Source organism: Larus michahellis, chromosome Z, assembly GCF_964199755.1.
Source record: "Larus michahellis chromosome Z, bLarMic1.1, whole genome shotgun sequence".
Taxonomy (NCBI): domain Eukaryota; kingdom Metazoa; phylum Chordata; class Aves; order Charadriiformes; family Laridae; genus Larus; species Larus michahellis.
The window spans coordinates 30,774,459-30,801,199 of NC_133930.1; the positions used below are offsets into that span (position 1 = coordinate 30,774,459).

Consider the following 26,741-nt stretch of genomic DNA (forward strand, 5'->3'; position numbering starts at 1 on the left):
GGCTGCTCCGCCCGCCCCGCCCTCGCCGTTTCCCCCCTCCCCCCCACCCCCCGGCCCCGCAACGGCCGCGCCCCCGCGCGGGAGGGCGGGGCGGCCGCGCGCAGGCAGCGGGGCACAGCGCGGCTCGGCAAGCCGCTGCCGCCGCCTCCCCCGGCGACCTGCATGGGGAGAGGGAGCGGGCGCCGAGGGGATTTGCCTGCCCGCCCCGGCCTGCCCAGCCGCCGCCGGGGTGAGTGGGGCCAGCGCCGCCCGCCGGCCTGTGCCCGGTGGGGTGGGGTGGGGTGGGGTGGGGTGTGGGGTGAGGGAGTGGTGGTTACACCTCGGCGTATCCCGCCGTCCCGTCTCGCCGGCGGGGGAGCTCTATGGGGCGGCCCGAGAGCCGCCTGTTGGCTGCTGCGCCCCCCCGAGCCCCGGGACCTCCGCGGGGTGTGAGGGGAGGGCGGGGGTGCGCGGCGGGGCCGGCGCTAGGCAACGCGGCTATCGGCGGGACGGCGGCCCCTGGGTAGGCCGTACCTGGGGAGGGAGAGGGGCAGGAGGGCTGCCGGTCGGCGGGGAAGGCCCTTCGCGGCCGGCGGTGCGTGTACGGGTCACCGGGGTGCGCCCCCTCCGGGGGCCCGGCCGGTGGTGGGTCCCGCCGGGCCGGTGCGGGGGGACCGGGGGGGCCGGGGAGCCGCCGTCCCTCCGCTGGCCGCCGCGCCTCGGCGGAGGCGGTGTGTTGTGCGGGAGAACTTCCTCGAGAATACTTGTGCCGCTAAAAAATAATTAAAAAAAAATGCTTTCACGGCAGAAGGAGGGCAAACAGTCACAGAAGCATCTGTGGTTTTTCTCTGTATGTCTGTATTGAATTTGCTTCTGGGTGGGGAAATGTTCCCTTAGATGTGGGTTATGAGTTCATGAATTTCATTTATTTTCACAAAAGATTTTTTTATTCTTTTTTTCAGAAAAGAATTGTGGATAAAACTTCAGATTATTTTTTTTTTTTGTGCAACTGAGGTCTAATTAGAACCTGATTGGCTCTGTCTTCAAATTTCCCCTTCTCACCTCTGCAGCCTGTGACAGGTGAGAAAATAACACTGTGCTTTGGCTATTTGTAAATTATTCCTTTTGGTGTGTGGGCAGAGGGAAACATAATTGGGAAAACCGTGGTGGCTACTCATAATTCCAAATGTGACTTTAAATTTGAGATTAGTTGCTTAATAGTCAGTGTTTCTGACATCTTAGTCCTGTACAGCTTTCCAATTTATCATCTACTTCCCCATTGGTTCTATTGTTAGTTAAATTTAATATATATGTAGTTTAAGTGAGAAAGAAATATTTCTAAAGTTTGTATTTTATGGAAAATCAATATTGACAGGAGATTGTGCACTGTTAAAAAGGATCATTTGGATCAGTTATATGGATTAACCTTTTTTTCTTCCCCCCTGTCCTGTTTTCCTAGTAACTGATATGGGAGTAATGTAGTGATGTTCCTTGGGCATGCCGGTTTATTATCCCTGCTTAGAGTTGGTGACCGTAATTTGGGGATTCGGTAGGAACACAGGAGCCATCGCTGTCTTCTGCTTGATAAGGATGAGTTCCAAGCGACTTCAGTAGTGTAAATGGAGAATTTTGTAGGAAACAACTTCAGTATTACAGTGTGAAATGATAGGGGGTTTAAGCAGTGGTGCACTTGCTAGAGGAGTGATAAATCAGAGCTATTTACAGAGTTTTTCATTTTTGTATATGCCAACAATAGCAACATAGGGAAGTAGTGTTTGCTGCTGGAAAGGGAAGTTTTAATGAGCAAGAAGTTTACAGAATGCAGAAAATGGTTTGACATTCTTGTTAATTAAATCGGACTGACTGGAACTGCAGAATGGAAAATGAAAGGAGACTGCTGCTGGTTCTCACGTGTAGCTGGTGAGAGTGGTGCCTGGGCTAATAAAAATCAAAGCTGAAATCTCTGTAGAATAGCCATTTTCAAACTATGTGAAGTTAATGTTATGCACGACCAGAGAATACTACTAAAGTGAATGTCACTGCCATCTTGTACTAGCAATGGCATCTTCTTGCTGAAGTTGTAAGAAAAGCTGTTACTGAACAGGGTTGCTGTTTTTGCCATTGGTCTCTTTATCTCAGCTCTGGGGCATTTTTATAGTATGACCTTATGTAAACAAAAAGCTAAATGATGATGTTTGCAGCTACAGGAAATAATCTAGCATTTCAGCTGAAAGGCCCTGAAGAGGGAAATAAACAGGATTCAGAAATACAGTGATATTAAACAGATACATGAATTAAATGGTGTTCGTTATGGATAAAAGATAACTGCTATCAGAAGTTACAAAACTTGAATGAAAAATCAGATTAACATAATTAAACATGCAATAATTAATAAAGTATTTGTTTTAATGGTGTTTTGAAAAAAATAGCTGATATGGAAGAAGGCAACCAAAACCCTGTGGCTTTTTTTTATAAAAAAGCTGGAGCTTTGAGTAGGAGGTTGAACTAGATGACCTCCTGAGGTGCCTTTCAACCAAAATTATTCTATCCTAGTGGTACTATGCTATTATAGGCTAGCATTTCTGTTATAACACCCCACCTTCTTTTTACCTTGGCTTGTATGCAATTATCAACACTGTTATTAGGCAATACACAGTTATATTTTTTCCATTTAACTTAACAGAGCTGCTGTTTCAAAGCCTCTGACCCTGACTGTGCACTGATTTCAGTGGGTGCCATTTGAATTCATGTGTCCACCCACAGGGTTCTCAGCATGAGCCCAGTAAGATGACTAATATGAGTAAGACTAGCAAGATCTGAGTCAACATTTGAGCTCATGCTTGCATTTGTATTTTTCTAATTTGTTTCAGATGTGATTGCTTTATCAGAAGGTAAATGAGGAGCTTTCTTGAGTTCCTGGATATGAAATTTTGCAGATTATTCCATGAGGTACATCTGTCTCTATGGAGGCATGAAAAACAAAACAAAAACATGTATATACAATGAAGTTTGTTTATAGCAGTTCTGCTGGAAGAACTGTAGTCAGTTTTATTTGCTACATACAAATAGGTGCTTTTTGTTGCATGCTGTGTTGATTTAGAGAGTGTGTTATATCTCTCACTTAAATTGGTTTTGTGCCTTGTGATACAGTGAGAATTACAAGGTACAAGCGTAAGGTATCTCGTTGCCGTAAGTTGCAACCTGTGAGATGCTGGAAGAAAAAAAGTGATGCCTTACTCCAATGTTAAGCTCCCTGAGTTATGCAATACTGAGTGCAGGGAGATCTGATTCACATGGACAGTGATATAATACCCTTGTGTTATTGTGGGTATTGAGGTGCAGCTGATTTGATCTTTAAAAGTAATCCTAGCTTGTGTTCTGTCCCATTGACAGGTACTAGAAAGTTATTTTTCTGTGGAGGAAAATATAAATACTTCTTGAGTAGACAAGTAGAATGACTTGCCTGGAAGATAACTGTCCATCTAATTTTGGTTAAGCAGTCACTGTATCACACAGTCAAACATGAATATTTAAATCTGACTTGTAGGAAAAAAAAAATCCAATGTGCTGCAGCCAACTGCTGATTTAAAGTCAATACAAGCTTTGTGAGTTGTGTCTGCATCTGTCTTTAACAGTGATTTCCACAGTAGTGTTACACAGTTCTTTTTGTTGTTAGTAGGTTGCTTTTTTTAATCGTGGTTGAACATTTCCTTGTACTAGGAAGGGAGGCATTAGCTCTTGATGTTTTGATTTTCTGTACCTCTGTCCCTTCTTCTGGACTCTCTTCTGTTTTGTTGGTTTGCTGGTCTTTTTTCCTAGTATCTTTACTATTTGTCCGTAGCTCAGATAAGTCTATGAATTGATTCTGGTTTTCTGTTGTTTTTGTGATGTCACAAAAGACAGTATTCCAGGTGAAATGAGAATGTTTTCGATCCCATTCTTTGTTCATTGGAACACTTTGTTTCTTGTCTTGCTAGTGCCTGTATTAAGCAGAGATTCTGTTGAGCTGCACATCCTGTGCATGGTTATTTTGTTTATCTTCTTACATTTGGCTTAAAATTCAACGCCATGTGGGAATAGCTGCAACTTATTCTTTCAGGAGTTTATTATTTTGTATTGGTTGACATCAGATCTTATCTGTCTCCTGTTTTTTCGCTTGGCTAGCTCTCAGTTTTGATTCTGCTCAAGTCTCATGTTAACCGGTTATCACTGAAGTTGTTTTTAGGTTGGTGTTTAATACTTAGTAGAAAGCTGACAAGTATATTCAATGCCAGGCCTAGGAAATAAAGCTGGAACACTTTATGGACTTAGTAAACTGAAGATTGATTACTTAGGCTATGACTTTGAAAGTGCTTATATGCTTGCATAAATACGTATAGTGTGGTATTCCTTGCTCTGCGTGCATCCCCGTGTAGAAACTTTTCACATACTTACCTCAGTTCTTCAACTGTGTAATGTTCATGATGTAAATTTTTTTAATGACAGCCTAGTGGAGCTCTCTTTGCTGTCACCCCCTTTATCATTTTGCTTATGTGCTTGAGCAGTTGCAGTAGATTTCAGGGTTTAAGAAAGTCTTTTACAAATGTTTTAAATAAATTAATATATTATATATGTTCAAAGTGTTGTGATTAAAGTTATTTGCATGTATAATTAAGAATTAAAAAAGTTTATGTGAATTTATTGGTCTTGATGATTTCTTTTTTGTACCCTTTAGTAAGAATAATTATCAAATCAGTTGAAATCTATTTGTGAGACTTTTTTGCACAAACTAAGTAATCATTTTTCCCAAAAACAGAGTATGTGGGGAAAAGAACTGTGACTGATACTTTTTAGTGTTTTAGAGGAATAGTGTTAACATTTCTTAGTCTAGTATTGAGACTTTGCATATATAAAATGGATATCTAAGAACATGTCTAGTGTGCTTTAAATCAATATTTTTCCCTCCTTGTTCTCCATTAGTCTTGGTTGACTACTAACATTTTGCAGTTACAAGTAAAACGTTCATCGTTCTTCTATGTATTGTGCCTGGGTTTCCAGCAATGGGAGATATTTTGAAAGTAAGAAAAACTTTGACTTTTAAATGTCTAATCTTGCTGCATATAAACACCCAGTAAAATTGGTACCTGTATTTCTCAAACAATTTTTAGAGGCCTCAGTTGTTCAAGTGCATTTAGATTGGGAGCCCTGTTAACTTCAACATAAAATTATGGGATTGCTTGCATGGGTTCAGTTATAGAGATAGGGCCACAGGTGGTGTCTGAGTTTTACTGAATATATTAGTTAAAACTTCACTACAAGACTAATGTAAAAGCATTTGAGGACCTAGGCTATTGGAAAACAACCATTAATTCCTAATAAAAGAGGAGTTTTTGTGAGTTAAAAGGTGCTTTGGAAACCTATTAAGATAGTCAAATAACATAGGAGGCTCTGAGGTTGTAAAGACAAAAGCCTCTTACAAATACATCTTTCAAGTGAGGTTTCACGTTGGAGGATGATGTTCAGAAAAAATATAAAGTCTGTTATGTGCGGTATAGTTTATGTACTGTATGCTACAGTGGTCAGTATAAGCCAGCAAAAATCTTCTGTTTTGTAGGATTTCCCAGTTTTGTGGAATTCTGACATTCTTTAATGTTTGGTGCTGGTTCTGCAAAATGTAGTAATACTGTATTATGTTTGTCCATAAGTTGTATAGAACAGTTGCAAGGGACAGCAATCCCCATCTCTTATATACTTCTCTCTGAAGCAAAGGAGCAAAAGCTTGCCAAAATGCGGGAGGGAAAGCCGCTTATGTGTTTGTGGCATCCTGTCTATATGAAGGAGTACTCCTGTGTGCTCAGAAAGCAAGAGTCGGGGCCAAACAGCAACTGGTCCATATGAGGGAGCATCCCCTCAGGGACAAGTAGGATCAAAGGTGTTCCTACTCCAGTCCTGTAGTCAATGAAGATAAAGAAGGCAAAATGTTATCCTCAGAAAATGGAAGGATTAAAAGGAGTTGAATTAAGTGAAACCTTTAAAACCCATCCCTTGTAGTAGAAGGAGTCAAAATTGGACACAAAGCTGAATTATTTCCATTTCGTAGGTTGCATACAGACTGCCAAGAGGATTGGTGAACCTGAAAGCTTGCATGTTTTTCAACTTTATCATCAAACTACTAAAGATATTTTCTCTCAATAGTAAATGTAGCTCACTTGGAGAGAACTGCTCCTCATACAAACTGATTTTAGAAATTATAACTGGCATTTCTGATCTTATTCCTGATGCTGTTCTGCTATACTTTGCAGCATTGGCAGTACAGGTTCTCTCTTTGGATTCTTTTTTTGAACCACTGTAAATTTTATTTTAATATGAAGTATATTGTAGTCATATAATAACATGTACAGAGAAATGTCTTCAGTTTTCATAGTCTTGTAAAATCAGATTTAAGCCATTTCTACAAGACTGTATTCTTGAGAGTCTCAGATTAGTTGTGCGAGATTTGAATGCCCACTTCTGTGTATTAAGATCAGTGTTGATATGCAGTTTTTAAGCAACAGATTTATTTTTATTATATTGACAAATTATCTGCTATACATAGTTTTCAGATTTCTGCACTGAGTGGCACAGTGACACTCACTTGGGTTTTTTATATTTTGTTACCTTGAGGTTTTGCTCCTTGGAGCAGTAGAAAGCAAACTCTACCTACTTAGCAACTGATGGCCAAGAGACAGGAGAGTTCCTTGGGTGGGAATCCAAGCAGAGAGTTTTGTCCTTTCTGCCAGGAAATGTAAGCCATGAAGTCCCAGACATCTGAGGGTGAGGTAGAGGTGGTAGTTTCATGACGTGTGTGAAGTGTCCTCTTAAACTGTCTCTGGCACACAAGATGTTTCTTTTCTCAGCCTCTTCAAGCACTGGAATTTGCTGCTCCCTCGGTTTTGTAAACACAACAGCTCTTTGTAGGGCTGTGCTGTAAACTGTATGACAACTGTGACCTAAGTTATTTTTATTTTTTTTTTTACTCTTTTGGAACAAGTGGCATGAGGGAAGGGGAATGGACAGGATAACTTCTTAAGCTGGCTTGCAGCGCCAGAGAAAATGTTGTGTAACCACATCCTGGATAACCCCAAAGATGGACTGAGCTACAAAAGAAATTTTGGGTTCCCAGTGGAATCTGAGGACATGGGATTGCACAAGACCCAGATCCTCAGCTCTGGGCAATAAAGCATGTGTCAATCCAACAGCTGGCTCCCAAAAGGTTGAGACTTTGGAACTATTCTAACAACTGTGTAAATAGATGCATGGTTATCTTTTAATTGCTGTATACCTGGGTCTTCATAAACCTTTGTAACTATGCTGTCTGTCAGGGGTTTCGTGAATAAATACTTCTCGTTTCTTTTATCTTAACCTAGCTTCACTTAAAGGTGTTCTCAAGGTAGCTCGCTAACATTAGGACGTTCTATTCCTAAAAGTCTTTTGGTCCCTAAAACTGGAGCATCTCACATTAAAATGACGTTTGGGGCATTGAAAGGATGATGGAGTTGCACTGAATTCTAGAGTATTTTGGAAGAGTGCTTGTGGAAGTTGGGGAGAAGCATGTTAGACTTAAGTTTGTGATAATGAGAATGCAAAACTGGTAACAGGACTTATGGGCCCTGTGCAAGGTGGGTGTGAAAAGTGAGCTGGAATCTTCACTTTTCATTGTTATGCATTGGCCGACCTGAAAGCAGTGTGATGAAATAGACTGAGGTCAAAGTGGAGAATAAATAAAGCAGGAGGTTTATTTGGTTGAGGTTAATGAGATTACACCAGTGTAAGTCAGACCCAAATCAATTTGAAGCTATGTCTGTAATATAGTTGCATGTGTGGTTGTAACACATATGGAGGTACCTGAACCAGGTCATACTTCATCAGCTGGAAGCCACAGCAGCGTAAATTGCACAGGATACTGAACATTTCATGTTGCTTTTGCTAGCCAAGCTGTTTCAGGTATATTAACAGTGTTTAGAAGGATATCTTTAGAATGCAGCAGACTTAAGCTATACCATAATTTTCTTGGGCCTTGGTACTTTTCCAAGTCTGTTTTCTAAGAGTTCTGCCACTTGCTCAGGCTGATAGCTTATCAATATTTTTGCCTGTGAACTCACAGAACTGAGTTTTAAAATAACTTTAGAATGTTAAAATGTTTCTGCTTTGTTTCGTGAAAAATATTGTAATATTTGTAAATTTTATCTTAGTTCTGTGAGTTTTGACACAAGTTTTTGGAACTCTTGAACCTGAGTTAAAATTTTTTGAGTAAGTTGATAACACATGATGTCTCTTTTTGTCATTTAAGATATGCTGTGATTACAAGACTGTGCAAGGCAGTGAAGTAACATTTCTTACAGTGAGACTTTTTAGGAGGAGATTTGAAGTTTGTCATTACCTGATATTGCAGCAAGTTAACCACATGCTGTATGTAGTATGCTAGAAGGCATTCTGTCTAGTTTCTTATTCCTGCAGTAGCCTTGTGGACTGCTCTACCAACTTCTGTGAAATATCTTTGAGCAACTTTATGTTTAGATTGCTTGTAGCCATTTCTGGAAATACAGAAAAGCTTTACTTTTAACCAGCATGTAGGGCACTCAGTGCTCCGTGTTAATGTGTCAAACTACTTTTCTCCTTCTCCCACAACTGAAGTGTATCTTGGCTAAGAAACCCAGTATTGTTTTGACTAGCCACAACGTAGCTGAAGTATTTCTGACTGAGAATGCCTAAGGGGAAGTGACCTCTAGTGCCCTTTATCTTTACTGCTAAAAGGATAGGTTAAATATGCATAGAGCCAGGAAAAGTGGTGGTCTCTTCCTGCATCAAGGGGACATGTGGAAGGAAAAGAAGAGCGTATCATCCCTGACCTTGGGTAGACAGGCAGTTAACATAGATGAAAAGGATTTATTTAAATTACTGTTTGTTTTAAAGAAAACCATTTGGAGGTTGTTACCACAATTCTGCTAAGGCCTATACTTAGTCAAATAATGTAACTTTTGATTACATAATGGTACTGTATTCATAGCATCACAGAATAATTCAGTGTGGAGGCGACCTCAGTAGCTTTCTGCTCCAAACTCCTGCCAAAACCAGCGTCAGTAATGAGGTCAGAACGGGTATCGAAGCTGTATTCAGTCAGGTCATGAAAACCTCCGAGGGCAGAGACACCACGTCCACTGCTGGGCTGTCTGCAGAATGACAAACTTTCTCCTTGTGTCCTCTTGGAAACTCTTGTGTTTCAGCTTATGCCTGTTGTGTCTTGTCCTGTAAAGAGCCTGGCTCCATCATCTGAATAACCTGCTTGTTGGTACTGAGGGCTGCTGTTAGGTTCCCCCAAAGTCTTCTCCAGGTGGAACAGGCCACTCTCCCCAGTCTGTCCTCACAGGGTCTGTGCTACGGTCCCCAACTATGTGGGTGGCCTCTGCTGTGAACTTGTTCTTGTTTGACAGTGTTTTTTCTGTATTCGGGGGATGGGATAGGGCCTGGACACAGAATTTTAAATTCAAGTAGGATCTGAATATTGGCAAAGTTCTAAAGAAAAGCCAGGACAGTAGGCGGTCAGAGACTTTCCAACAACCAAACTGGGAACATTTCCCTCTCCCAGCTGATGTATAAAAATAACCATAAGATGATGAGATACATTAGTTTTAAACCCTTGAAGGACATGGTGACCAGAAGCAATCTGTTCAGTTAATGTAATTATAATGCTTCTCTTCCTTAATGAACTGCTCAGTTTGAAATGTAAAATGTGTTTTGATAAATTTATTTGGTTATGTAGTATTTCTTTGGAAGTGTTGTGTTTAATAATATCAAGTCTAGGTTTTTTTCTTTGGTTTTGTGTATGTTTTTGTTACATTTCAATTTTCTAAATGCAGGGTGCCAGAAATAAGTTAAAAATTACTGTCTTGAAAACTGAAGCCAACATGCTTGTAAGCATAATGTAATTAATTAATTAAAACTCAATGTCTAGATAGAACACATTAAGTTCTGTTGCTTCTACATAAAAATGCAACATAATGTATCTTGTTTAATTAAAAAAAAATTAGTACAAAGAACTATTTGCTTCAGTGATTAAATGTACGGAACAACAGCTTAAAAAATAAATGTGCAAAATGAGTGATTTATATTAAATGTTCTCTTCAATTTCAATTATAACTTAAGCTATTTTAAATTATTTTGAATAAATGAATCTATCTTGCTTTCAGATTGCTGAGTACTTAGTTATACATAGTTCATATGCATGTGATATCTATATTTGGGTGTTTTGGTGTGTTTTGGTTTTTTTTTTCTGTTCCCTTTGGTTCTCTAAGATTCATGGACTGTTAAACCGAATGGAACTTTTGGAGTATTACGGCCTTTGTTTTTGTCAAGTCATTAAACCTCAACCAGTTGAGACCAGTGCATTCTGTTTTGCTGGAATGTCTTCTAGAGCTAGTTACAAGGGTACGCCAGTGGGATATAGTTCTTTTCTCAAGCTGGATTCTTGAGTGTAAGTTCACAAGCCAAGTTAGTTTTAATATGTGCCTGTCTTAACAGTTGCTTTGTAACCTATTTGCTTACTAATGAAGTTAATTGTGGAATGTGAGTTTCTTCCCTTGAAGAACATAACTGTATGATGAATCAATATGCCATTTTTTGCATGATTTAATGATATCTAAATTTTTTTAGTAAGAGCTTATACTAGTGTTATTATTTATTCCTAAAATACTTTTATTTATTACTGAGATTTACTCTTGTACTTGAGAAGCTAATTATGTATGTAATGTTAGAATGCTTGCCTTTTTTTTCCACTTCTTTTTTGGTTTATATCGCTTTTTAAATTTCATGTTGCTGTCTCTATTATTAAATTAAGATGAGCTAAAATATTGGGCTACTTTCTTGATTATTTAAGATCAGTTCAAACAGAAATTTTAAAAAGTCCCAAATTGTTAAGCAAAATATCTGTGTCTTAATTCTTTTCCTCTATTTGAGAAATATATCTGTTCGGAAGGAGTAAGCATGCATGTGTGACCTCTACAGTGCTATTATTTGAAACTGTCTTTGCTTATTTCTGGTTCTAAAGCAAATATAAATTCTCATCTAATAGTTAATTTGTTATAATCCATTACAATGAATTTGAAATACTTATCTGTTGTTTGGTGCAGTATCTTTCTTATCTTGACATAATTTCCAGTTACTCACTGAGCCTTTAGAGAAAGAAACAAAGCAAACAAAACTGATGGACATCCTTTTGTTGTCAGGGAAATAAGAAGGGAAACCATCATCCCTGATAAGACTTTGCGGAAAAGAGACTAAGGGAACAATATAAAAGCTTCCCTGGCAAAAACATGCAAGATAAAGCAACAGAGTTAAATGGACTTGTAGACTCATTCGGTAAGCTTACATAGCAGATGGTCGAAAAAATAGAAGTCTTTTAAAATTGTAGAAGTGGACTTTCTAATATAAATTATATTGCACCACACACAAGATAACTATTTTGAACCTACAAATAAAAAAAGGCAGTCTCAGTCAAAGTCTCTATGGGGAGACACCATGGGGAGAGCATAATACATGTTTACTGCTTCCGAATGGTTATGCTTCCTGTGCTGTAAGAAAAGGAATTTACTTCTTTTCCCGCAACAGTAAAAAGATTGTTGCTTTCCTTCCTCGCAGTAGTGAAGAAGGTGCGTTTACAGGCAGAAGCAGGAACTCAATAGGATTCTGGAACTAAAATGGCTTAAAGTAAGGAGAGAGCAAGTATGTAAACAGATTTGTCTCTTCATCCCTCCAGATGCATCTCCCTTCTTTACCTTCTTACCATCTTATTCTTCTTTTTCAGAACTTTTGTCATGTTCAGCCACATCTCTCCTATTGTTGCTTTGTTGGTTTCTTATGTTCCTTCCTTCAGTCCCGTAAATAAAAGAGCCATTAGCTGTACCGTTATTCTCAGAGTCAAGTAGGTTTTAAGATCGCTTTCTGATCTTGACAGTAGTCAAGGTCTGACCTACTTGGAACCAAGCTTCAGGGCCCAGATCCAGCCAAGTATTTAGTCTTTCATTTTACACAGGTGAAACAACCTTTTATCTTTTGGATCCATTGCCCTCAGTTTTGCTAGAGCAAACTCGCTAGTCGAGTTTTGGGTGTGTCTGGATGGGAAAATGGTGAGAAAATAAAATAACCAAAAAGCATGTTACCTGAAAGAAATATTAAGATAAGAAACTATATGCCAAATATAGTTATATTTTGCAAGCTGGGCTAAACTATATTAAAATTGGCTCGGAGGTTGGAAAATTGATTTTTCAATTAGAGGAGAACTGTTGCTGGTTTTGAAGAGGAAATTAGTTTTGATTTGTTAGTGGAAGAAACAAATTGCTTGTGAAAAACAAATCGTGGGAAGACTCAGTTCTGTTAGCCTCAGTGGGCAAGGGTGTGGTATTGTGATTAGAATTTATTTTGAAGTGTGGGGAATAAGAAGAATCGATATTTGTCTGGAAGGAAAAGAGACTGGCAGGTGGCCTGGCAATAGACTGGACGAGAGCTGATGTTCAGTCTGAAAAACAGGGATAATGAGAGGAAGTCAAAATGTATTATGAATGAGGGGAAAAAAACCCCAGATGACAGATGGGTAGAAAGGTGCAAGCAGGTGTGGGTAGATGAAATGTTTCTGTACTGGAAATGCAGACAGTTCAAGTCCTTGTATGTATCTTTTTGCCTTAACTGTTAATATCCATGTTTAATTATTTCAGCAGTTATAGCTGTTGGAAGGTACTGTATAATTCCAGATTTCTGTGAGGCTGGTGTGTTGACAAGTCCTTTCTTGCAATAAGACTTTGGAAATTTTCTTTTGTAACATTGGTATAGACAATTGATGCTGGTAGGCTTTTGGGGCTGCAGTTCGTGCTGTGTTTGAGTATCTTGCTCACTTTTGGTTCGCTATGGTTGAGGGCCACACACTCTGGCTATATGTGAACATTAAAGAATTCATAATTTGAACTAAAATTACCTCTAATGTAAGTTCCCCAGCAAATGCTGTATCTAACATGTATGCATGCGCATATTCCTTACTTATTTTTCACCAATAGTTTTTTAGTTTCTTAACGATGGAATGAGGAGAAATATGTATTTCAGATTGTGGTCCTTCCGTTATTTAGACCATATGGGGGAATAAAGTAGCAGTTTTGTTTTATCACATCTCTTGTACTGTCACAGATGGTGTACAGGATTAGTTTTGTAATCATGATTTGGGATCTTTCCTTTCCTGTTTGTTCCTACATACTTTTATTTCCTTTTCTTTTATCTGTCTAACGAGTGAGGTCCTTTTGATGAAATAATCAAAATACCAGATCACGATACTAACAATGGGTAGTGGTTGCTACATAAAACTGTAACTGTTTAAATTACTGAAACAATTTTATACTCATATAATTGTACACGCAGTGTTCACAGTAAGATGTTGCACAGTTCTGATGGTTTTTATGAGAGGGAATCTTTAGTAGAGTATCATTGCATGCATAAATATACATTTATCACTATTTAAAAGCATAACATGCTTCTGCTTTCTGGGACATGGGAGTTAATCTAGGTCATGATTAGAAAATTTCACATGCTTTCGAAATGCAATTAGAGCATTGCAAATATATTATTACTAATGTTACTGTTTCTGCTAGTTTCAAAACATTTGAAAAGTATTCTTGGTGTTTGTCTGGTAGATCATCAAAATACTACTGTTGGACTAGTTAACACAAAGTCTGGCTTTAGCAAATCTCATTATATGATTACAGCTGTACTTAGTGTTAAATGTTGTGTACAAGTAATGAAAGAAATGGCAGGTCAGCCTTGGATTACACAGAATGTATGTGGGAGTGTCAGTTTGTTAATTTGTCTTTTCAGTTTTGCCCTTGTAACCTGGAAATCCTGGTTGAGTAAAGAACATCATGTTTACTGTCAAGACTACTATGATGATTAGACTGTTTATTTGGAACAAATGCGTGATATCTAGGCTCAATAACAGTAACACATCATTTGACATCTGCAATTGTGTGTTTCTTTCAATCAAGAAGTAGGAGATGAAAAAAAACGTATGTGACTTCTGGCTCACTAATAGTGCTGGAATTAATGAAAGCAACACTGGAATCTAAACTTGACCATGGTTTGGTAGAAATGAAGTAATTTGCAGCACAGGAACAAGAAAAATTTGGCAACACAGCCCTTAATGATAGCATAAAAATGAGTTTTCTAGAACCTTTTTTCTAGATATATTTTCTATATATATTTCTAGGGTTTATGTAAATTTCTAAGTTAAGTTGTTTCCCCATTAGAACTCAGTCTCTGAGTGCAGCCTGTTTGCAGATAATCCTGTCTTGTAAAGTTCAGTGGTCACATAAATAGCCAGATCAATAATTGATACTTTTAATGTATTATTTCTATTACTGACTTGACAGCCGTTACATAAGAAGACATTGCAGATTATCAACTCTAAAAGCAACTTGTATGCTCTTCGGTGATAAGGAAACAAAATACTAGGGAGAGGTGGCTTTTCTGTTGCCTACAGAAAGGAAAAAAAAAAACCCAAACCTCTCAAAGGGGCAGAATGACTTCCTCTGAGGAGTCCTGCTGCTAGCAAAGGAAAGAGAAAATGGGAAATGGAGAATGCCCAAAAAGAAATGAAGGAAAAGGAATTTAAAGTGGGCAACTCTTACAAAATACAGAATAGACCTGGGGTATAGATTAAAGTGTTAAGAGCAGAAGGGGCTGTCTAGGTTTTTCCTCCACAGCCCTTTGTTTTCTCTCCTGTTTTTTTCCTTTTGTCTTTTTGAGGGCGGGGAGAGAATTATGATGTATAAAAGAGACGGGAAGAACATAAAACCAGAGGAGAAAGTTGAAGGGGATTTAGTGGCCAGCATAATTATAGTACTGCTGGACTGAAGGCTCAGCTTGAGAAGTATTTTGAGGCTTTGCAGACACGGTATAGGCAATATATTTGCATTCATATGGTAGAGGGAAAAATACTTAGTCGCTTGTCTGAATCATGCTACCACATTTGAAAAGTTCATCAAATGAAGGGCCAGTAAAGGGGGTCCTCAGCCACTGAGCAAAGGGATTACAGAAATAACTGATTTGAGAGCAACTGCAGCTCTAGGAAGACAGTTGAATGATGTGTGGGACAGCTTTGGATGTGTACAAGGAAACAGATGTAATGACATTTCAGCTGTTTTGACCATAGTGAAAAATGCACTTGTTTCAATGAGCATGTTGTCCATTCACCAGGATCTGGGCACTGGCATGTGAAGCCTTTGACTGTTGTCTATCTCTACCTCCCATATTAGCAATGCGACGGAAGCTTCTGATCCACTACATCAGTTACTTACAAACACATAAAAGTGGAGTATAAAGGAGAACAGCAGCCTGAGTGTTTACTGGTTTTGTTAGCTTATAAAATAGAATTGCTAGTAAGGTGAGGTAGACAGCGTCAAGGGGAAAAGGTTTGGGAAGGCTGGGATGAGAAGGTATGTGGAAGCTTGGTGTCACCGTTGTCAACATTTCCTATTAACAAGCCTGATAAACAAGAGGAAAGAAGTCCTCAAGCAGAAAGCACTGAGAAGAGAGAGGGGTTAAAAAAAGAGAAAGAGTACTGACATTTTTGTTGATGTCAGGGGCCATCAAAGACAGGTAAGGCCAATGCTACTGTAGCTGTTCCTGAAGGGTTCCACAAGGTGATGTTTTCAATGCTGCAAAGATCCTCTGTTGATTGAGTCAAAGGCCAATTGAATTAACTGTAGTTGAGTAACATAGATGGGGACGGCTAGTAGGTTTGTATTTCTAGTGCTGGTGCTGCAGTGATAAGAGGTGGGCATTAAGCTGCCCAAATCCTTGCACCTAGATATACAGTGTTGTTATAGTATTTGAAGGAATTGAAAGAAATACCAGTTTAGAAATAAATATAGGTGGTTTTCATCAAAGCACTGATTCTGTTATTTGATTTCATTCAGTATAAAATAAGGTCCATAAAATGATAAGAACAAAAGAAGAGTCATGACTGCATATATGATTACAGCCCTTGAAGCAGACAAATTTCAAGTGCCTTTAAAGAGGATCTGCAGCTGGATTGTATTTTTTTGTTCCTGTATAACATAACCGATATAAAATTGTATAAAATAACCAAACACCTCTAATCAAAAGATCCAGTTTTATCACTAGAAACCTAGCTTCTGATATTTGCCTAGTTTAAAGTACCGAGCTCTTTTGGGACTTAAATTGAAAAATGCATTAGATTAATATGGAAAAAGCAAGTCAACAATCAAACATGTTAGACTCCTTAATCTGACTGAGCCACAGCTTGTCTAATTTGATTTCTGTTTTGTTTTGCTGTCAGGATTCAAATATTGTTTTACTGCGCTGGGCTTTCAGTCAAAGCCTTATGAAATCAAAATTAATTTGAATGCTTCTCCATTTTCATTTCGAGTTATGTGGACATGATGAACAAAAATATTTGAGTAATATGTAGCTCAGCTAGTAGCTGGTTTTATGTAGCAAGAGTTAATTTTTTAGTTAAGGTTGATTCCTGAAGTATTGCCGAGGTAATGAAAAGGATGTTTGTTATTCCAGATAGAAGAGGCAACTACCAGTACACTTAGCACCCACTGGACTTGATACTTCAAGAATATTTCTGTGTGACAGGTCCTGTTGTTTATTATTAAAGCCTTGAAGTTCTTGGTATAAGTTTAACAAGCTTCCATGTCCCAGATCTTTCCTGGGATGCAGGTTAGGTGTTGAAAAGAGGTATGGGAAAACGCCAATACCAATTTCCACTTGGTTGAGCTTTCTAAAGGTAACAGAGGGCTAGGGGCAGGAGAGCAGAGAGTGGACAAGCACGAAACAGGTCTTTGCTTGTGTCTGTTGGCAGACCAGATTGCAGAGATAGACTAATACTTTATTGTAGTTGCAAAGGGAAGGAAACCCTTTAATCTCCAAATATTTTATAATTAGGAACATCTCTTCCATACTAAAATGGTTATTCTCTGAAATTATTTCTTTTTATTGTCAAATTGAGAGTACTTACTTGCTGGCTAATAAAACCATCCCACGACCTGTCCTGGAGAAAAGGGTATTTTTGAATCCTCTTCTACCTTTATATAGAATCCAAAAAGGCACCGTGCATCTTCAGGAATCAGTCTGTGTCTCTGTAAACTTTTTTTTTTCCACCTACAGATTGAATTTGCTGGTCATTGATGTTATGTGGAGTAAAATACAGGTTTCTCTTGTGTAGTCTAGTGAAGTGTATTGTAGAAACATCCCTCTAGCTTGAGGAAAGGGATTGTCTTATTGTAAAATTTGGTCTGCAGTGCTTCGGAAGAAAAAATAATTAAATCATGTTAGCCCAAAGAAAGTCTAAAACTGCAGCAGCCACTTCGTGTTTGTTTTTGTTGCATAGCAAAGTTCCTACATAAGAGCAGAATTTTGGGCTACTGCTCCTTCTTTCTCATGCAGGTCTTGCAATTGTTTCACAGACTTTTGCAAGTCAGAGGCTGCTCCAGCAAGTTCAGTGATTGTGTCAAATATGTACAACTTCAACAGTAACAAAAAATGTTTATAAATTACAGTTCTAGTCTTTGATTTAGTCTTGAATTTTTGCAAATGTTAAGCATTTTAATATTTGTAATTTATTGTCTAGATAGTCTTCAAACTAGAGTAATCTTAAATAAATGTCACTCATGCAGGGACTATAGAACTGTATTCCTGTTTTGGATATCAGCCAGTTGGTATATAAAGGTAAAATTGTCTCCACCCTTAATGACTAAGTCCCTTGATTTATATATTTACATTTTTATATGTAAAGTATATAAGTTAAGTTGAATGTGCATAATGTTATACATGTGTGTGTATAAAGAAGATTTAATCTGATCCATATGTATGGGTGGTGCTTATAAGATAGGTTTACTGCTCAATTATATTGAAAATTTGTATTGAATTCACTCTTCACGATGCCAGTAGTTATTATAACTGCTACTTTTCAGGGCATACTTGGTTGTTTCCTAGGTATAGCCTGCATTTTTCTTGGGTATCTAACTTTGCATTTCTATTATTAATATATATTTCTTTTGAAGGAACGTTTTATTTGAAAGGGCAGTCATTTTGTCTGATTGTGCTGTTCCAGTTCAGAGATTCTTAATACTAGAGCAACATTGGCATGCTGGAATGAGTCCAGTGAAGGACCGCCAAAGATGAACAGGGGTGGAGTACATGATGTACAAGGGGCTGAGAGAACTGTGTGTTTCCATTTAGAGAAGTCTGAGGAGACATCTGTTTGTTGTCTTCAGCTACCTGATGGGAAGCTATAAAGAAAATGGAGCTGGGCTTTTTTTTTTTTTTTTTTTTTTAAAAAGAGTATGTGGTACTTTTCAAGGTATGTGGTGTTTGGATTAGAGACAACAGATATAGTGAAAACATGGGATATTTTTGTTAGGTATTAAGGAAAATTTTTTCAGCAGGAGGGTGGTCCAACACTGTAACAAACTGTTCATAAGGGTTGTGAAATCCCAATCTTTGAAGATGGTGAAAACTTCACTAGGCAGACTTTGAGCCTGGGATAGTTTGACCCTCCTTTGAGCAGAGGTATTGGACCAAATGACCACCATCAGTGGTCATAAGTTCCTTCCAACTATATTAGTCTATGATTTCTATTTGTCACTTTCACGCGTAATAGTTGTGACTTTTATTTTGTTGCTATATGAAAACACTGTGTTGTCTCACGCCAAAGGAAATGTTTGCTTGAATTGCACCTGTGTATGAATAATCCTAGCCCCAGGGTAAACAACCCTGCTTCATTTTGATTCCCTGTTGATAATTACTTTGAGACTCTAAAACATGTATAGTTTATGTATGTGTGTATAGCAACCTCTCTAAAGTATGTTTTTCAGTTGTTTCTTGCAGTGGAACATAATGCGATACTAATGCAAAAGCCTGCTGAACCCGTACATATATTTTTTGGTTAATTGAAGTGTCTTTCTGTGAAAAAAGAGTGTGCTCATGGCTTTTCTCCTGTGTGAAATATTTTATTTTCAAATTTTCCTTGAGTCTCTTTCTAAGAGAATGTAAGTTTCTTTTTCTTAACTCTGCTGGTTTTTCTGTAGATTAAGAGAAACTTCAGTGGCTTTCATTGAGGATACAGTTCCACGTCAGTGTATGTCAGTGTTAGATTGGGTCATGTTCTCACACATTTCTCTGCACCTGTGCTAGCAATCCTTTGTCTGTGGAGTGAAAAAATGCAGAGAACTGGTCCTGCTGAAAACTTTGAAATAGTCCTAACTGAAATTGATTTACCGAATGTTGACACGGTACAAATTTCTCAAAGGAGAAATTAGGCAGCATTAACCTTCATATTTGAGTCTTTTTAGTCAATTTGGTACTAGAGTTAATAGTTAAGTAATTAGAGTAATCTTAAATTTTGCTCATGTTTAAATAGGAGCGTGGCTGTTTCTGTAGGCATTCAAAATTAGTTGAGCTGCTTGTTCAACTCAAAATGTAGCTGTCTCCTGCAGGTAAATTTGTAAATAAATGCACTTGGTTTACTGGATTTTTATTTCTGTGGCACGTGTATCTTTATTAAAACCTTTAAACTGGGAGAAAAAGCAGACTAGTATGAGTCTTGCTGCCATTTGTAATTTTGTTTGTGTTGGTCTGTGATTAATGTCAGCTCTTTTCTGATAGCTCTGTAATTTGAGATGGAGACTGTGGATATCCAAAGCCAACATACACAATTCTTTTAGTGATAAAATCCTTGTATTTAAGTATAGTTGCTTCTATTTAAAGTTTCTCTTCTTTTTCATTGGGCTCAAATGGTTAAATGGATGTTTATATACTGAAAAGCTGGCATGTAGAAGAGTTAATCCAGAGTGTATAAGGTAAGGTTCCTTTGGACTTTATAAATTACATGTTGATCTTCCGTGTGTTCAAAAGATTTCATTTGAAGTTGCAATAATGTTAACACTCGGCTCCCCTCCTTAGGTGGGTTTGCCAACAGCTCACTTATTTCAGCACTGTAAATTGTGTTGATGATTTCAGGAATGCTACTTTATATAAGAACTTATTCAGAACTCCCAACTCTCAAGAACTGTCTGCATTCTTCTCAGATGTTAGCAAGATGCCTAGCGTTTGTATATGAGAATTGAATGAATGTGTTTGTGTGGGTTCAGTTTTCTTGTGGTCTGTCAATTTGTGTGTGTACCACATATGCATACCTAATATCCTTATTTTAAATTATTAATTAGATATTGCCTCTACCTCTGTTCCAGATAATCTCTGTTGACTAGTGCCCTGTTTGAGATGCAGGCTTTCTGGTTCACGCAGCTCTCTCTGCTGGTCAACCAGTATAATCAGATGTGCCTTAATAAAACCACAGCCAGGACTCTTCGTTTAGTACATGCCTGTCTTTTCCTACTTAAGGATCAGGAGGCGTCACTAGAGAAGATCAGTTGCCTTCCTCCTCAAGTCCTTTCAAGATCTCTGAATTCTTAAGTTGTATAATTCTGCCTCACCCCATGTTGTGTTCCTGTGTGAGTCATTGTCCTTGCCAAATAGATTTGCAGTCCTGCCCAATCTTGCTGCCATGTTCTGTGTCTTCCCTTGAGAGTGAAATGACCTGCTTCTTTCTTTCCCTTTCTTTCCCTGTTCACCCAATTATTTTAGTACGGAGTTGTTATTTTATAATGTCTTGTCTGTCTTATGTGATGCAAGGACTGCTTATAGTAGGTGCTTTCTTTGTGACCAAAAATATCTGTCAGATGTGCTGCTTTGAGTCTGAATTTATTACTTGGAAGTCAACTCATTGAGTGTTGGATAATGATTCTGTGTCTTCTAAGCTAGGTAAGTTACTGTGATTCTCTTTGCCTTTTGGGTGACAGAAAAAGCAGATTGCCTAGTCAGAAAAACTGTAGAAAGTGACAAGATGGAGAGAGGAAACATTACAAAAGAAGAAGGAAATTATATGGAAATTAGGAATGGTGGGATTTTATGATTAATCATTTTTGGGGGGAAAAAGAAAACAATCTCTAACTTAATGCTAGGACTTGAATATCTCCTGGTCTCATGATTTTCATGTTTGAAGGCCAGAGGGATTTTCAGAACTGTCAGACATGACTAATGCCCATCTAAATCAATTAATCATTTGAGTGATTTTTGTATTCTAATTCAGCCAAGTGTATCCTTGTAAACCTTTGAAAACATGGCAGAAGTTGGCCAGAACATTAAGGAGCCCAAATATGTGCCATACAATTGACAAGACAGATGAATATCCATCTGGAATATTAATCTAGCAGATAAAATCTCCTGTCTGAATATTGATACAAAGCATGTTACTGAGATTTTTTTTTTTTATTCCCACCAGCCTACCCCAGTGATGATTTCAATACATAGTCATCTTTATCCCGAATCTGATAATAATTTTGGGTGAGAAATGAACACTGAATTAATCTGACAGTGGTGGCGGGGGCCTGGAGTCTTGTAGGTATAAAAGAACTATAATACTCGCTATATTTTTCTCTTTTGCTAAAAGAAATTATAATACCATGTATGATTTCTAAGAATATGTTCCCTTTTATATGTCATCATTATTATAAAGGCAGATGATCAAAATCAGTTCGGTCCCATTCCACATACTTCATTGTGCATGTTTTGTATATTTTAGTTTACTTTCATTTGAATTGTAAGCTTAGTTTGCCAAATGCTGTAATTCTTCTGTATCAGAAAAATGGATGAAAAAGTTGAATCTACTTTGCAAATCAGTAGTATCCTGATAGGAGTGTGGTAGCTCATATTTTTCCCTGTCTTCATTCTTTCTAAGCAGGAAAACACATATGTTTTGGAAACTTGGTAGTGCTCAGATTTGTATTGCTGGTCTCAAAAAGGCCAGTAATCATCATCTGCCTTAGAAGTTAGAACTGAATATTTCATGCAGTTGAAACTTTTTGTTTCAACTGCATGAAAGAAAAGAAAAAAAGGAAAAAAAGAGCATGATTGGCATGGTTGGTAAGAAACTGAGGTACTGTCAGGGTGCTGTAGAAGTAAATGACGTGGCAATTTTATATGTGTTTGGAACAAAAATAAGTGTTAGTCATCTTAAATGTTCACATAAAAATGTCCAGTTCATCTTGGTGTTAGCATTTATCACTTTGGCAGAAAAGCATCATTGTAAAATAATTAAGAGAATGGATTGATTTATATGTGATTCATCTGCCGACCTGTTGAGATACACAAACCTAAGACTTAACAAATATACTGACCTAGGAGAAAACAGTAATTCTCAAGCAGTTGTATCTGTCCTGCAAGACTTCCCTGAGCCTGTTAGGTAGCATCAATTGTGCAGTATTTTCCTTATGATGCGTCTTCCTAGGTATAATCAATGTTTGTTCAACTTCTCAGAAGTTCTAAACTTGGCTGGGGACTCTGCTGCATAAGTGATATACAAATGCAGAACAGAAAAGTTGGCCTAGACTCTGCACAAAGACAGTATACAGCAGATATAGACAGAAGAGTAGGAAGAGTAAGGGACCAATAATGGTCAAGTTGGTAGACAGCACTTCAACATTTTCTTAGTCTTTCTTTTACTTTTTTTTGGGGGGTAGCAAATGGTATAATGGAGAGCACCTCTAGGCAACAGAAGCAGTACGGAAGAGGTTTAGTTCAAACAATAATTGGGACAGGGAGAGTGGGTTTTTGCATTGGTCTGGTGGGGAATGAATGCGAAACAGAAACTGCCTGTGAAGATGAAAGAGTAGAACAAGAGGAAAGAATAAGCAAGGACAGAAAATGGAATGGAATTAGTGGAGATAACAGAGATCAAAGGACGGGATCAGACAGACATGTCAATTTGTGATATCTTCAAGTAGAGGAAAAGTAGTGGAAGGAAAAAAAACAGTGAGAAGGGTACAGAGTTAAGACCATTTAGCAGTTTGTTTGCTCTGGGAAGAAATCAGGACAGGAAGAAGCAGAGGCAGGAGAATGGAGCCTGAAGTGCAAGTTAGGCAGTATGGGGTTCAGTTATGCTGGAGAGAACAACCTTTTCCTAGTAAAATCACAATGTTAGAGAAGAATCATATATACTGGATGTTCAGGGTAATAACTTCCAAGGTGGTTGCTCAGCTTGAGTGGAAACAGAAGCTCTTGGAGATGCTGAAGTGAGGTGAGAGAAAGAGAGTGAGAACAGATGTGAGGATGGGCAGAAATAAAGGGGTGAGCAGAGAGATTCAATAATCGTATAAATAGGCCAAGAAAAGAACAGAAAGGAAATAAAATGAGAAGTGGCCAGTGCTGATGGGGGGAAGTTGTGGAATGGGTAGCAGTAGAACTGTGGGGTTGAAGATTGTAGAGGGGAGATGCATTTTCAGAGAGCAGAATGTTGTTTGATGGAGGTCCTTTGGCTGCTGACTGTGAGAATTAATACCTCCTTTGGCTCAGTGGGAGATCAGACAAAGACATGAACGCAACAAAAGCTAGCCAGGTGTCAGAAGTTGAAGTTTTCCGGGCTATAAGGAGAGCTAGAGAGACCTGTTTGTTTAGGGATGAGGGTATTACGATAAGGAATTGAAATGAGTGGAAGCTGAGGAGGAGGAACGATGTGTATTATGATGGGTGCTAAGAGTAGGGCATAGGGCATTGTACAGATGCTTAAAAAATCTCTTCTCTCTGCTGTGGTGAGCCCAACAGGATGTTAATTTGGTTTGTTTGTATTAAGTTAGAAATGATTGTATTAACAATTTTGCATAAACATTGGAATTGGGAGCGTTTGGATATTCACTGTAGTCATGGTGTGATTAGGCAGTACAAATGAATTTAATCCATCATCTGACAATGAGAAAATGCATTAACTTACTTGGCTTTGTTTCAAAAATACAATGAAGGTTTTTTCTTCTTTTAAAAGATTTTGTATGTTATAACTAGATGATGTATAGTACTGCTGATCAGCCACTCTTCACTCAGAACTGACAAGGAAATGAAATGTGGGAGTGGCTTTCCTCCTGTGCTGGCTTTTTCCCTCTCCTCCTCCTCTCCTCCTCCTCTTCATCTCTTCTCCCCTGCCAATATCTTTCTTCTGCCAAGCAGTTAAATCTCTTTCCTTGTTACAAGTTGCTGGTCTTGATCAGTGCCAAAACACTGCTGTAGGCTTTTCGCAGTGACATAGGAATGATGCTGCTGGGAGAAGGATTAAAGATACAAGGTAATAGAGTAAAATATATGGGGAAAAAATAGTGAGTGAAACACCCAAAGAAAACACCTTTGATGTAGAAAGTCTGACTGTTCTAAAATCAGCAAAGAAGGAGAGGAGTAGAATGTGTGAAGGCAGTCCCTGCAAATGGTTAAATACCATTTTGGCTTAATCACCAGTAAGAAATTTTCTGAAGATGCAGGACTACAACTCTTGAATGTGATATTAACAAGGACTACAATAGTTGTACCGTAAAGAGTCTGGTTAAAAAACAAGTAATTGTTTCTACCTCTTTTCAGGTGTTGTTTCTAAAGAACACAAAGATGATTTCGTATTCATCCTGGCTTAAGATGTTTGTGAATCTCAAATCACTGTGAAACTACACTGGGAAAGTCCTGTTGTAGGCTTGTCCTATTCCTAAGCTCTTTCCTGGGCACTTATCCTTGGCCACTGTTAGAAGAAGAGTTAGATGTGATGTGATCCTTTGGTCTGATCCTGGATGCCTGTTCTAAAGCAAGTGAACAAGCAAATGGCTTAAAAAAAATGTACTGTCAGAGAAATTAACTCTCAAAATCACGTTCTCATGTTGTAGTTTAGGTGCAGAATTAAATACAAGTACAGAATTGTTCTGTGGGCAGTTAAAAAGCAAAACTAGTCTGAAATCACAAAATGTGCTAAACATTTGAGGCTGGCTGAGGAAGGACCTTTTGGTCTTATGGGTTGCTCCAAAACAAGCTCACTGGATCTTTGCCAGTCAGCAAAAAGTGCCTTTAGAGTGGAATGCTCAGAAAAGCAAAATATGACCAAGTGAATGGAGTAAGCTTTGTGTACATTAAGTCAAAACCACCTCAGAACTGCTATAAACGTATGTTCATAAGGAAATAAAAGAACCTTAGTTGCTATAGCTAAATTCTCTAGAGAGATTTCAAAACAGAGGTTGGATTTACAGGTGTCAGAATGGTTGTTATATAGCATTTTGAGGAAAAGGAAGAATGAATGCTTCATATAACTGAAAGAAATGTAAGTGATAACTAGTGAGTGTGAAGAATTGAGCCTTTCTTTCATCATTCATTAGTTATCATGGAGTGTAGGTGTTCTAGAAATATTTACTGATACTCCATTGTAGGAGTAAAAGAAGCACTGCAGATTATGAAGATTAAGAGACATTAAAGACCAGAGAATGGGGCTAATTTGGAGGGAAGCAAATGTTTAGGAGTTCACCTTTTGACTCAAGAAAGATACCTGTTCTGAGTCTTAAATGAAAAAGAATGAAAGGAAAGGTTAGGCAATGGCTGTAGTGCAAAAATGCATGCAACAAGACAGCTTTTTGATTATGTGTCTGTCCAAAAAATATGACCCATGTTTGTTATCCTTGTTGGTAAATTAACATACTTGAAAATTAGATGGTCATAAGCACTAGTTAATTTCTCTCATACTGTTTATGCTAGTAGAGAATATCAGTCTATTAGAGGTTTTGTCGAAAGCTGTTGTGTTGTCTGATATGCCTACCGTGGCCACTGGGCTTCGAGTAACCACTGTGAGCAACATCCAAAGAAGTATTAACTAGTAATAATTAATTAGGAACTCACTAGGCATCACTCTGCCAGTTTATCTTCCTGTACAGTAGACAGTTGAATCTGGGCAGTAGTCAGTAAGAAATTTGCATCACATACTGGTGATGGAAAGGAATTAAATTTTTCAAGCTCTTCACGTTGGTAGTCTAGAGAAACTGTTAATAATCACAAAATCATTTGTGAGGAACTGTCTCCTGCTGCGATACCTACTGGTCATAAAAACTACATACTCTTAATTAAAAATACCCACACTAGTCTTGCAATTTAGGCAAGTGCTTGAAGTAAAAAAGAAGTTACCATCTTTAATTTGAATTCTTTCCAAAGACTGGAAAAAAATAACTGCTTGAAAGGCAGGTACCTATCTCTGATTTTCCATAAATCTATCATATGTATTATGATAATGATACATAAAGCAGCTGACAGAAGGAGATGTACCACAAGATCATTTAATTAATTTTGACAGCTGCTTCAGTGAATAGGTAAAGCATACACCGTCCATTGTGGGAGGGTTTGATGTGTGTTGGATATCATGCAGCCCCTCTCAAACCTAAGTGAACGGGTTGGCTGGGGAATCAGGCAGAAAGATCAATGTGAACTTGGCATTGACAGGTGAGGACCAGCTAATTGTGCTGCCCTTGGTTTTAGTGTTTCTGAACATCCAGGTTTCTTCTCAGTCTGTGCTTGTATGTCTCCAACTTCTGTATGGTTGGAAAGCCTTCAGACTGGTATTAGTAAAACAAGGTGTGTTGTGGGGGGAAGCCCTGTGGCAAGAAACCAGGAAATGACAAGCTGCTTCAAAAGCTGTCTGGGAGCTAAATTGTCCCATCAAGACCACCAGTGAGTAGAGCACTGAAACTCATAATACTGATTGTACGTCTGTTTGGCTAGAGAAGAAATTGGCTGACACTGATGTATTTTATACACCTTTTCAAAGAATAGTTGGCACACCTTGCTGAAGCCTGTTCGTATTTAGATAGAGTGTTTTAAAAGCTCTGTGGAAAACGAGGTAA

General features: G+C 38.3%; 1 protein-coding gene across 3 annotated transcripts in view; it reads left to right on the plus strand.

Annotated features, from left to right (window-relative positions):
- Nucleotides 1-67: 67 nt before the first annotated feature.
- The window catches only part of JAK2 (Janus kinase 2), a 99,142-nt gene continuing 72,468 nt past the window's right edge, over nucleotides 68-26,741 (plus strand). For 2 of the 3 annotated variants that reach the window (XM_074570822.1, XM_074570821.1), the window contains exons 1-2: nucleotides 68-229; nucleotides 942-1,059. The gene's annotated coding sequence lies outside the window, so the exon portion shown is untranslated. The remainder of the gene's footprint in view (nucleotides 230-941; nucleotides 1,060-26,741) is intronic. The other variant, XM_074570823.1, reaches the window with a different exon arrangement.